Genomic DNA, 13,186 nt, shown 5'->3' with positions numbered 1-13,186 from the left:
GGTTGAAATGAGGGGTCCTTGGTGCTCTTTGAGTTTGCTTGTTTTCTTGCAGACGTTTCATTACCCTAATTAGGTAACCTCAGCCATGCTAGTAAGGAGTGCTGTTTGCTGTTGGTTTATATTCTGGGGTTTTGCCTGTTTGTGTCTGTGAACAGGGGTCTCTTTAGTGCCAGTGTGATACCTTAACCACTATATTGCATTTTGAAGCATATATTTACACTCTAGATAGCATAATTTTTTTGGCTTGGTTCTGACACTAGCAAATGTAGGAAGCTAAGGCATATTCTTTCCTCCCCTCACCCTTTTTTACCTGGAATTAAGGAGAAACTTCCTAACAGCGAGGAAAATTAAGCAGTGGAACTGCTTGCCTTCAGAAGTTGTGGGTGCTTCATCACTGGAAGTTTTTAAGAGACTAGTCATTAGACAGTCACTTATCTGAAATGGTATAGTTTCTCCTGCTTGAGCAGGGGGTTGGACTAGAAGACCTCCAAGGTCCCTTCCAGCTCTATTGTGATCAATTGATATTTAGGACATTTTGGAAGGAGGGCTCTGAAGATTGAACTCTCTCCCACACCATTGCTATTTTCTCTCTTCTTTTTCCTCATCCAGCTTACTTTCTGGTGGAACTGCTGCAGCTGTGCTTGCTAAAACTGCTCAAGCTTTTGTGGGAACAGAGACCTCACGCTCAACTTGGCTTGTTGTGATTTCGGACAGCATGGCTACTGGAAACATTAGGATGAAGCTACAGTCAGAAATAACTTGCTTTGTGTGTTCGGAATATCATATAGAACCTGTGACTCTTGACTGCGGGCACAACTTCTGCCATGCCTGCATTGTGAAGTCCTGGGGGCAGATTTCTGACGAGACCGCTTGCCCTCAGTGCAAAGTAGCAGTTCCTCGGTTGAATTTTAAGCCAAATGGGTAGCTGGCTAACATCGTCCAGTTAATCAGGCAGCTGAGTGATCAGGCAAAGCAGATGGTAAGAACAAGCAAAGCCTGTAAGGGACATGAAACGGGAACGTTGTCTTTCTGCAAAGATTATTATTATTATTATTATTATTATTATTATTATTATTATTATTATTATTATTATTATTATTATTATTATTATTATTATTATTTATTAAATTTTTATACCGCCCTTCTCCCGAAGGACTCAGGGCGGTGAACAGGGCATATCTTAAAACTACAAAAATACAAAAGTTAAAAAAGAATTAAATTATTGCCCACAATAAAAACAATAAAAAATATATATAAATATTAAAACCCTAAGTGATTCCCCATCAGGCCAGGCCAGCTTGTTCAAATAAATGGGTCTTTAACCCGCGCCGGAAGGAGCGGAGATCCGGTGCCATCCGGAGCTCAACCGGCAGCTGGTTCCACAAAGCCGGAGCGCCCACAGAGAAGGCCCTCCCCCTGGGGGCCACCAGCCGACATTCTCTGACTGGAGGCACCCTGAGGAGGCCCTCTCTGTGGGAACGCACGGGGCGGAGGGGAGTCGACGCCGGCAGCAGGTGGTCCCCGAGGTATTCCGGACCCATGCCATGTAAGGACTTAAAAACCATCACTAAGACCTTGAACCTCACCCGGAAGACAACTGGTAACCAATGCAGCTCGCGGAGCAAAGGTGTAACATGGGAGTACCGGGAAACTCCCAAGACAACTCTCGCGGCCGCATTCTGTACCAGTTGGAGCCTCCGAGTGGTCTTCAAGGGAAGCCCCATGTAGAGAGCATTGCAATAGTCAAGACGAGAGGTCACGAGCGCATGAGTGACCGTACACAGGGCATCCCGGTCTAGATAGGGCTGCAACTGCCGGACCAGGCGAACCTGTGCGAAAGCCCCCCTGGTCACGGCTACTACATGATCTTCTAAGGTAAGCCGTGCATCCAGGAGGACTCCCAAGTTGCGAGCCCTATCTACGGGGGGTAAAGACTCACCCCCCATAGAAAGTGATGGAACGTTTTGAATGTCCCGGGATGCCGGAATGTACAGCCACTCAGTCTTGTCAGGGTTGAGTTGAAGTCTGTTCCTCCCCATCCAGACCCGAACCGCCTCCAGGCAACGGGACATCACAGCGAGGGCATCACTGGGGTGGTTTGGGGTCGAAATGAAAAGTTGGGTATCATCAGCATATTGATGATACCCAACTCCAAAACCACGAATGATCTCACCCAGCGGTTTCATGTAGATGTTGAACAGGAGAGGCGAGAGAACCGAACCCTGAGGAACTCCACAAACGAGAGACCTAGGGGCCGATCTCTGCCCCCCTGCCAACACTGACTGCGAACGTCCCAGGAGATAGGAGGAGAACCACCGAAGAACTGTGCCTCCCACTCCCAATCCCCTGAGACGCCGCAGCAGGATACCATGGTCGATGGTATCGAAAGCCGCCGAGAGGTCTAATAGGACCAGGACAGAGGAATATCCCCTATCCCGGGCCCTCCAGAGATCATTCACCAGAGCGACCAATGCCATCTCCGTGCTGTACCCGGGCCTGAAACCCGATTGGTACGGGTCCAGATAATCCGCTTCATCCAGGACCAGAGGGAGCTGATGCGCCACCACACTCTCAACAACCTTCGCAAGAAAGCGAAGGTTGGAGACTGGACGAAAGTTGTTCAAGACAGCTGGGTCCAAGGCAGGCTTCTTGAGGAGAGGTCTCACCACCGCCTCCTTCAAGACGGTGGGGAAATTACCCTCACTCAAAGAAGCAGATATCACCGCCTGGAACCAGCCTCGTGTCCTCTCCCTGGCTGCATAAACCAGCCAGGAAGGGCACGGATCCAATAAACATGTGGTGGAGCTCAACCTCCCCATAATCCTGTCCACTTCATCAGGGGTCACAGAATCAAACTCCTCCCAGATAACATTGACAAGACCGCCTGTGTCCTGATCGTCAGACTCTGCCCAGCTGGAGTCCAAACCGGTCCGAATCCGAGTGATTTTATCCGACAGATGTTGACCAAACTCCTCGGCACGACCCTGCAAGGGATCCTCCCTCACCTCCTGATTAAGGAGGGAGCGAGTCACCCTAAACAGGGCGGCCGGGCGATTATCTGCGGACGCGATGAGGGCAGAGAAGTAATTGCACCTCGCTGCCCTCATCGCTGCGAGATAAGACCTAACATAGGTTCTTAACCGCAACCGGTCGGATTCGGATCGGCTGGATCTCCAGCAGCTCTCTAGGCCCCGTTTCCGACGCTTCATCTCCCGGAGCTCCGCGGAGAACCATGGAGCTCGATGGGATCTGCACCGGGTCAGGGGCCGCAGGGGTACAACTCGGTCCAGTGCCTCAGTGGCTGCCCTTTCCCAGGCTTCCACTAAGGCATCCGCCGAGCTGTGAGCGACGGAGGCAGGTGGGGATCCCAGCGCTGCCTGGAACCCGAGAGGGTCCATTAAGCGCCTGGGGCGGTACCATCTAGTTGGTTCCGCATCCCCACGGTGGGGGGTGGCAAAACGGAAGACCAGCCGCAGGAGGTGATGATCGGTCCATGACAGGGGCATAATAAATGGAGAGCCCCCACCAAGATCATCCAACCACCGTCCAGATAAAAAAACCAAGTCAAGGGTGTGGCCTCCCTCATGAGTTGGTTCAGAAATTACCTGCGTCAGGTCCATGGCCATCATGGAAGCCATGAACTCCCGGGCTAACTCAGATGACCCTCCCAGGGATGGCAGATTGAAGTCACCCAAAACTAGAAGTTTGGGGAACTCAATCACCAAACCGGAGAGGACATCGAGTAGCACAGGCAGGGCTGCCACTGTGTGACTAGGCGAAACGTACACCAGCAGCAAGCCCAACTGCGCCCCCGAACCAAACCTCAAAAAGAGAGACTCACACCCGACTATCTGAGGAACGGTGGTCTCCCGCGGACATAAGGTCTCCCTAATAACAGCCGCCACTCCCCCGCCCCTACCTTGAGCCCGAGGCCGGTGTAATGCTCGGAAACCTGGTGGGCAAAGGTCAACCAAAGGGACCCCACCCTCTGGACCCAATCAGGTCTCGGTGATACAAGCCAGGTCCGCATGCTCACCCTCCACCAGATCCCGCACAAGGGGAGCCTTATTAACCACGGACCTGGCATTCAGGTACACCAGCCGGAGCTCAGGAGGCTGCACATCCTCGCTCCTGGCACCTCGGGGAAGAACCAGAGGGTCGGAGCGCCTCACCGCTTGCAAACAGCGGAGACGGCCCTCCCGGTAACGATACGGCCCTCTGTCCATACGCCTGCTGCCATACCCCAGTGTCGTGGGAATCGGTAATCCCACGACCCGCTCCCGAGCCCCAGATGTAACCACAACCCGCTCCCCCCGAACGCCGTCAGACCCAGGCCTGGCCTGCAACACGGTTGTATGGCCACCCCCCACAGCCAGACATGATGATCTTGTCCCTGTCTGCTTGCTTTGTGATGGATCCCAGGAGCACCAGACTCATGATGTTATCTCTGTGGCACAAGCTGCTGAACGGTACAAGGTGGGGCACTCATGCGGGATTGAAAAATTTATGTTGGTTTCATAATAATACCATTAACACAGATGATGGGGTGGCCAAAGAGGGCAGAATCTCCCGAGAATCTTCAGTAGCTTGAGTATAAAATTTGGATATGATAATAATAAACCTTTATTGTCAAAGTACAACATGTGTACATTGAGATTAGCTGAGCCTCCCCCCCTGTGCTCTCTTCCCCCAACACACAGTGACAACAAACCCTCCATCAACTACACCACACACCGGCCTCCCAAGTCAATTCTGCATACGTTCACAGAGATTATGTCCCATTTAAAAGCCTAACAGCCCACGGATAAAAGCTATTTTTCAGCCTGTTGGTACGGCTGGCTATATTCTTATATCTCCTACTGGATGGTAGGAGAGTAAAGAGATACCGTCCAGGGTGTGAGTCATCCCTGAGAATCTTCCTCACTCTTCCAAGGCAACAAGCCCTGGCGATGTCATCCAGTGGTGTCAGGGAACTGCCCACAATGTCTTGTGCTGTGCTTACTACCCTCTGTAATACTTTCCTGTCCGCGGCTGTCAGACCAGCATACCAAACCACAATACGGAATAATATGGAATATGGAATAAGAAACAAAGAAAGCATTTAGAAAAAAATGTCCACGCTGCTTTAAAACTCATCAGCCAGCTGTCTGCTTGCATGCAGCTATTTGTATTTGCTTCCATTTGTTTCTCTTTCAGGATCAATTTTTAAGCAGTATTGAGAGTCTAAGGAAGGAGAAAAAAGTGATTATGGAGCATCTCTCAGATACAGAAAAACAAAGTCAAGACCTTATTGTAGGTATTGCTACTACTGAGGAAGTGAATAATCATGATATCCTATTTCTAATACTCAGTGCTTTTTTTGTAAAAGAAAAAGGTGCCGGAACTCACACGTCATACAACCCGCCTTGCCTATCCTACAAGGTTCTATCCAAAAAAGGTGCCGGAACTCCATTCTGAGCGTTCTATGAGAAAAAAAGCCCTGCCAATACTGTAGAAAGATATATATGTAGCCCAGGATTGAACCGTGGAGTCCTCTGTGTTCTCTGAGGTTGGTTGTTTGCTTGCAGACATTTTATACCTTACTAGGTAACATCAAAAGGGACGTGGTGGCTCAGTGGGTTAGGACGCTGAGCTTGTCGATCAGAAGGTCGGCAGTTTGGCGGGTCGAATCCCGAGTACCGCGTAACAGAGTGAGCGCCTGTTATTCGTCCCAGCTTCTGCCAACCTAGCAGTTCGAAAGCACGTAAAAATGCAAGTAGAAAAATAGGGACCACTACGGTGGGAAGGTAACAGCGTTCCGTGCGCCTTTGGTGTCTAGTCATGCCGGCCACATGACCACGGAGACGTCCTCAGACAAGCGCTGGCTCTTCGGCTTTGAAATGTAGATGAGCACCGACCCCTAGAGTTGGAAACGACTAGCACGCATGTGCGGGGGAACCTTTACCTTTAGGTAACATCAACAGTGCCAGAAAACTATGTTACTGATGTTAGTTGGGTAATAAAACTTCTGCAAACCAACAACTAAGTTCACAGAACATCAAGGCCTCCATGATATGCTTTTTATAACTCTTTTTATAACAGCAATAGCTCTCTCACTATATTGACTGAAACTAAGAGAACTGCAAATCACTAAACCCAGGTCTAATGATTAAATATAAGAATTAAGAATTTGCTGTTTCAGTCTCATCTTTAATGGTAAAGGCAAACTATTCCCAATCTAGTAGTTCTTGGTACTGTTACCTTTCATACAGGTAAACTAAGCTAAAATAAAAGTAAGTGGGTTTTGATTCCTCTGTATCCTGTGTGATCAAGTTAGCATGTTAGATGGACGCAGGAGCTGAATGTTACCAAACTGGACTGTCTGGTTAGAACATTGTATGAGCCCAGCCCAATGATGGTTCTTCTGCTGGAAGTGTCATCCGTGATTCTTAAGAATTAATAGATATGCTTTCCTCCCCTTCCAAATTCTCCTTTTTACTGCAGCAACTAGTAGAAGCAGAGAGACAGAAAGTGACAGAGGGGTTTAATCGTCTGCGTCAACTTGTAGTAGAACAAAGCTGCTTGTGGCTTACTAAAACTGAAGAGGTAAAGATGAAGATCATGTTGAAAACAAACGAACAGATGGCTGTAATTTCCAAGGAACTGTTTGTACTTGATGACATCATGCGGGATTTAGTTGAGAAACGTGATCAGCCAGTGTTGGAATTCCTGGAGGTAAGAAATTTAGGTCAACTCGTGAGACTCATTTTTCATCCTGCATTTGTTTCCTTGAAGGAACAAAAGTGAAGGAGATGCTAGTTAAATGTCGTTGCTGTTGTTATTGGGCTGAGAGAAGTGGCTTTCATGCTAGAATATGTCAACAATGAAGGACCCTGCTTAAAAAAAGAAACTTGGGGTATGGGGGGGCTCATTCAGACATCTTGGTAAGGACACCCAGAATTTTAAGAATTTGTTTTGTGTACTTTTACAAAATGGCAGCCCAAGTGAGATGATTGCATAAGAAAGGCAGGTTATGAAGCAGGAAGCTTGGTAGATACCAACGAAGGTATATACCAGGGGTAGGCAAACTCGGCTCTTTTATGACTCATGGACTTCAACTCCCAAAAATCCTTAGCCAGGGAGTTGAAGTCCATGAGTCATAAAAGAGCCGAGGTTGCCTACCCCTGGTATATACAGACTCTTCAGGCAACATGTTTAGCACACTTCACTTGTTTTGTAGCTAGAGTCTTCACTTTAGGTAGAGTCTTACTCTCTAAATGAGGGACCTAAGTCCAGTCTTTTGCATCTGTGGATAAGATTAAACATCTGGACAGTTGCTTCCAAGGTTAAATTAGTAATAAACCAGATGGGCCAATGGCTTGACTCGTTCTTCCAAGAAGCATTGATAAGAAATATGTCTGAAAGAGAAGACTCTATGCAGACCTATACAACCAATTGCATGTCCAGGGAGGGTGCTAAAAAGCAAGAAAGCATATTGTAACCAGATGTTTATTCTACACCTAGGAATCATTTTTAGTTCTATATTTAGTCCACTGAATAAAAACATTCCTAATATTAAATTGTTTGGGTTTATTTTTTAAAAATGGATTCATCTCCATACACATAGTCCTTGACTTATGACCACAACTGAGCCCAAAATTTCTGTTGCTAAGCAAGACAGCTAAGTGAATTTTATGACCTTTCTTGTTAAGTTGTTACATGAATCACTGCAGTTGTTAATAATATGGTTATTAAATTATTCTGGCTTCCCCATTGAATTCGCTTGTCAGAAGGTTGCAAAAGGTGATCACATGACCCCGGGACACTGCAATTGTCATAAATGCCAGTTGCCAAGTCATTAGATTTTGATCACATGACCACAAGGATGCTGCAATGGTCATAAGGGTGAAAAATGGTCATAAGTCACTTTTTCAGTGTTGTAACTTTTAATAGTCACTAAATGAATTGTTGTAAGTCAAGGACTACCTGCATTACTTTCTTAATCACTTGAATATTCAGGTTTCAGTGTGATTTACAATGTTAGTCTGCAGGTACAGGACAGAATTAGTGAGTTCTTTCTCTAGTTCCCAGTCAGTATAACCCAATTTGCAGAATATGTTTAGCCTATTTTTTCCCAATAACTTTTTAGCTTACTTTTTAAAGTTTGAATATGGCCTTTCAAAATCTGGTTTCTCCAAGATGTCCACTGAGTTTTCTTGGTCTTTATGTGTGATGTGTTTCAGTGTATTACTGCCCAAACTTTAAAGGATGCCTTTAGAATCTAGATGGGGAATCTGGGCATTGCTGAATACAATATATTGTTGGACAGCAGTCCTAGTTGTATGCTTAATGGTGAGAGATACTGGTTGCTCTAGCCACTGTAACATTTAGAAGGCATTTAAGTTGATAGCCCTGCTTTAGAAGGACTTTGGACAGGCAAGTACTGAGTGTTTAATCTTTTTTTTTTAATTTTAGGATGCCCAAAGCATCTTGGACCGGTAAGTTGATACCTTCTTGAAATGGCCAGGTCAATATTTATTTTGTATGTGGATAGGTAGGTAGAAAGGTAGATAGACAAACAGATAGCTATGTATTGAAAACTGCCTGGTCTTCTGATATACAAAAAATGACATTTTGTTGTTGTTGTTGTTGTTAGTTGTGAAGTCATATCCGACCCATCGCGACCCCATGGACAACGTTCCTCCAGGCCTTCCTGTCCTCTACCATCTTCTGGAGTCTATTTAAGCTCATGCCTACTGCTTCAGCCACTTCATTCTCTGTCGTCCCCTTCTTCTATTGCCCTCAATCTTTCCCAGCATTAGGCTGTTCTCCAGTGAGTCCTTCTTTCTCATTAGGTGGCCAAAGTATTTGAGTTTCAACTTCAGGATCTGGCCTTCTAAAGAGCAGTCAGGGTTGATCTCCTCTAGGACTGACCGGTTTGATTGCCTTGCAGTCGAAGGGACTCGCAAGAGTCTTCTCCAGCACCTCAATTCTTTGGCGCTCAGCCTTTCTTATGGTCCAACTTTCACAGCCATACATTGCAACTGGGAAGACCATAGCCTTGACTATACATACTTTGTTGGCAGGGTGATGTCTTACAGTATTTCATTTTTATCACATGTAGGGAAAAAGTCAGGTTGACTCATCCTGATTTATCAGGTCTTGTAAGATGCCAATTTTCATGAAGGCCCATATGTACCTGTGAAAATCCACCAGAATTTAGGATTACAAGATCTGGATTTGGGAATAATTGTATTTGACCACAGTATGGTTTTCCTAGTTGTGGCTTCTTTTCCTGCTTCATTTCTTCTATACATCAAGGAAATTTATAGGGAGAAACACATTTCTTTTGTCTCTCTGGAGAAATTTCTGGACCAGACATAGTAAAATGAAGTCTGTCTTCTAAGTCTAGCTCTAGTTTGTCCCTCGCTTTTTAAGAAAGCTTCTGAGAATTACTGGCTGGAAGGACAATTGACTACTGTCTATTTCTCTGCAGGTATCAGAAGAAGAAGAAATTTGAGAATCCAACGATCTTTCCACCAGAGACTAAACATGAAATCTGGGGACTGCAGGACTTCAGTGCTTTTCTGCCTGGTGCTATGAAGCAATTTGAGGGTAATGGAAAGGGTTTGTCTCGATGCCACGACTGGAAAGTCAACCATAGTTTACAAAATGGACTTCACATACTCCCTAGGCTATTCTACAGTTCATATCTTTCCTCATTAAGAATAGTCTCAAAACAGTCCATTTCCTCTTGTTTGGGGATGAGACCTTCTGTGAGAAGGGGAGGACCCTATGTTGATTGAAGCAGAGAGGGAAGAGCATAAAGCCTCTCCCACTGGTCCCATTCTGGATAATTCATTTACTTTTTTGGCCCTTTGATGGAGGGAAAATTGTGCTTTTTGGGGAAGGAGAAAGTAAGCCATTCTGATAGCGCAAATAATGTTATCTAGTTTGGGTAGTGAAATGTCTGCAAGAAAACAACCAAGCCCAGAGAGTACCAAGGACCTCTTATTTCAACCCTGAGCTTCAAATATTCTCCTTTATTGAAAAAAAGCCTGCTTATTGACTAAAACACACCTCACTTAAAGTAATCAAATCACTATGAAGATGTGACATAAATTCATTAAGCATGCAAACAAGTATAGTATATACCAGGGGTAGGCAACCTTGGCTCTTTTATGACTCGTGGACTTCAATTCCCAGAATTCCTGAGCCAGCCATGCTGAGGGGAAGGGAGAGGTTTCCATGCTGAGCCATGCTGGCTCAGGAATTCTGGGAGTTGAAGTATGACTCAACCATGGCTGGAGCTGCAAGGCTGTCAGAGCTCAGCAGAAGTGTCAGGATCAGTGCTACTTTCCAGCTGATTGGCACTTCTTCGGGGCTGTCAGGGCTCAGCAGAAGCGCCAGGATCAGTGCCAGGCTCCAGCTGGAGCTCGGCACTGATCCTGGTGCTTCTGCTGAGCTCTGAAGCAGCAATCAGCTGGAAATCAACACTGATCCTGGCGCTTCTGCTGAGTCCAGAAGAAGCACCGATCAGCTGGAATGTTGCAGCATCTCCAGGGTCTTGTGATTTACATTCAGATGCTTGGCAACTGATTTATATTTATGATGGTCACAGTGTCGCAGGATCATGTGAAGTGACCAAAACCTGCTGCAACCACCCAGCAGAGGGGGGGGGGGGGAGGAATAAAAACCAAATACCCCCCACCCTCGCTGCCAATCCTCAACAGAAATGCTCACAACAATGAAAACCTCAGGAGGAAGAGCGCCACTGGGCAGGCAGGCAGGTGTCTTGCTCGGCTGTGGCTTGGGGGGCACTTTTTTCAGTGCCATTGTAACTTCGAATAGTCACTAAGCAAACTGTTGTAAGTCGAGGACTACCTCTACTTTATCACTTTTTTCTGTTTTTTGGTCAAGTTTTTGACACCTTGCTAGGTGACTGGTGGAACTTGGATGTTGCCATATCCTAAAAGTGGTACAATGAGTGAAAAGGTTGAAAAGCTTGTTCTAGTCCAACCATCTCCTGATGGTAGACCTTCTCATACTATCCTGGAAAAAATGCTGTAGTGATCCCTAAAGCTGATTCTCAGCTTATCTTTGTATACTTTTTTCCCCAGGGCTGATGAGCACATTTTAAAATCTACTATACATCCATTTTCATTTTCTCAGAGGATGTTTCGGTCCAAAGATGATGGCAGAGGTTGTTCTATTTGACAGTTTGTTTTTTGTTAAAAACTTAAGGGAGAATAAAGCCTGGGCTGATATACCCTAACCATCGATTGGCAGGGACCCTGATGTGTTTGTTTGCTGGATGAAAGGACGCCTGGTAGACAAAGAACAAAAAGAAAATCTTACGGAGAATTCCCCTGCCTCTGATCATTTAATGGCTCAGCCAGGAGGTTACACCGCGATCTACCAATGCCAGGAAAAGAAGCCTCTTTGTGATATTCACTGAAGCTGTATGCCGAGAGGAACAAGCAGAGGTGCTAATGGAAACCGTCTTGATAATTGAAAACGACATTTTTCGCTCCGTTATCGCATTAAGAAAATTTCCACCTCCGGCATTTGCACGCCTCCAAATTGGTCGTTGATGCCTCCTCCTGCGCAAGAAGCCCCACCCACTTTCCTGGGTCGAAGTTCTTAAAAACGAAGGGTAGCCTTTGCGAAAAGAAAGGCGAAACGCCATTGGACATTGCTGTCGCCCGTCTTGCCCAATTAGGATTGGGCAACTCTCTCTCTCTCTCTCTCTCTCTCTCCCCCCTACGAAAAGAAAGGCGAGACACTATAGGACAGTGCTATCGCTCACCTGGGCCAATCAGGATTGAGTAACACTCTCAAGGGCCGGCGACAAATTAAAAACAGAGCCGCGGCGCAGAGGCTCTCGGGAGTTCTAATTGAATAGGGGCGGGATTGGGCGCCTCGCCTGTTAAAAGCCGGGCTGAGGGCTGAGCGGCGTTTCGCGGGACTTTCGGTTTTACTGGGTTGGGAGGTTCTTATTGCTTGAGACCCAGTTTGTTACGCTTGCCCCTTGAGACCTCGAGGCGAGACTCCTTTCACTGGACTTGTTCCGGGCTTTGCGGGGTAAGTCCTCCCTTGTTCTGCTTTGGGGGCATGATAGCTCTCTCAATAAGCTGATAGTTTAACTGTAGATACACGCCTGCCCCCAAAGATGCTTGCCCTGATTTAGCGGTGTGTAGGATAGAGTCACTGAAAACCACCTGACAAGCCAGGTGCTCCCAATATGCTGTGAATTTTATCTCTTCCCTCCCCCCCCCCAAAGCAGGGAAAATATTTCAACAAATGACGGAAATTCAAAGTCTTAGAAGTAAGTATAGAACCGGCAACCCTAATTTTGCTATTAATGACATTGTGTTAACCAGATATAACCAGTGCATTTTTTGTAAAAGAAAAAGGTGCCGGAACTCACACATGTCATACAAACCACCTTGCCTACCCTACAAGGTTCCATCCAAAAAAGGTGCCGGAACTCCGTTCTGAGCGTTCTATGAGAAAAAAAGCCCTGGATATAACAAAATAAACCAAGCAGTTTCAGTGCATCTGGACTGCTAAAATGCAAAGGCTTTGAAGCTATTTATTTATATCTTGATATGCTTGCCCTTCCTCCTCCTGGATAATACAGTATCTGGCTCTCTTTTGTATATCTTTTCCAAAAGTAAGCTTGAGGTCCCACACGATGCTAGATTGTGGTGTGTCTAATCCAGGGGTAGGCAACCTCGGCTCTTTTATGACTCATGGACTTCAACTCCCAGAATTCCTGAGCCAGCTTGGCTGGCTCAGGAATTCTGGGAGTTGAAGTCCATGAGTCATAAAAGAGCCGAGGTTGCCTACCCGTGGTCTAATCTATTAAATAAAAGCACTCTTGATATTACTTAGCTACTTCATTACCCAAATGAAACATCTGCAAGAAAACAACCAAGCTCACAGAGACCAACGGCCTTTCATTTCAATCCTGAGCTGCAAATATTTTTCTGTATTGTTATTGGTGGAATTTGTGTCAAGATGTAACCATGATTTAAAACATCATAGTGTCTGGGTTACTCAAATTGTTTAAGCCCATTCCAAACAAACCATATGAACCTCAGCCTGGGAAACACGCTAACCCTAAATGCCTGTGGAGATTCTCAGTCATCCAGGTCATGGTTGTCCCAAAGGTGCTTTTTCCAAAAGGACTTTCTTGGATTTT

General features: G+C 46.1%; 1 pseudogene across 1 annotated transcript; it reads left to right on the top strand.

Moving 5' to 3' along the window:
• The first annotated feature begins 614 nt into the window (after positions 1-614).
• Positions 615-11,573, top strand: LOC308662974 (zinc finger protein RFP-like; annotated as a pseudogene). Its single transcript has 7 exons — positions 615-1,037; positions 4,373-4,476; positions 5,197-5,292; positions 6,484-6,714; positions 8,455-8,477; positions 9,476-9,594; positions 11,440-11,573. The product of its transcript is annotated as a zinc finger protein RFP-like (transcript).
• The last annotated feature ends 1,613 nt before the right edge of the window (positions 11,574-13,186 follow it).

Source organism: Vipera berus (assembly GCF_964194415.1).
Source record: "Vipera berus genome assembly, chromosome: 2".
Classification (NCBI taxonomy): domain Eukaryota; kingdom Metazoa; phylum Chordata; class Lepidosauria; order Squamata; family Viperidae; genus Vipera; species Vipera berus.
This window is presented reverse-complemented; position numbering and strand designations above follow the sequence as displayed.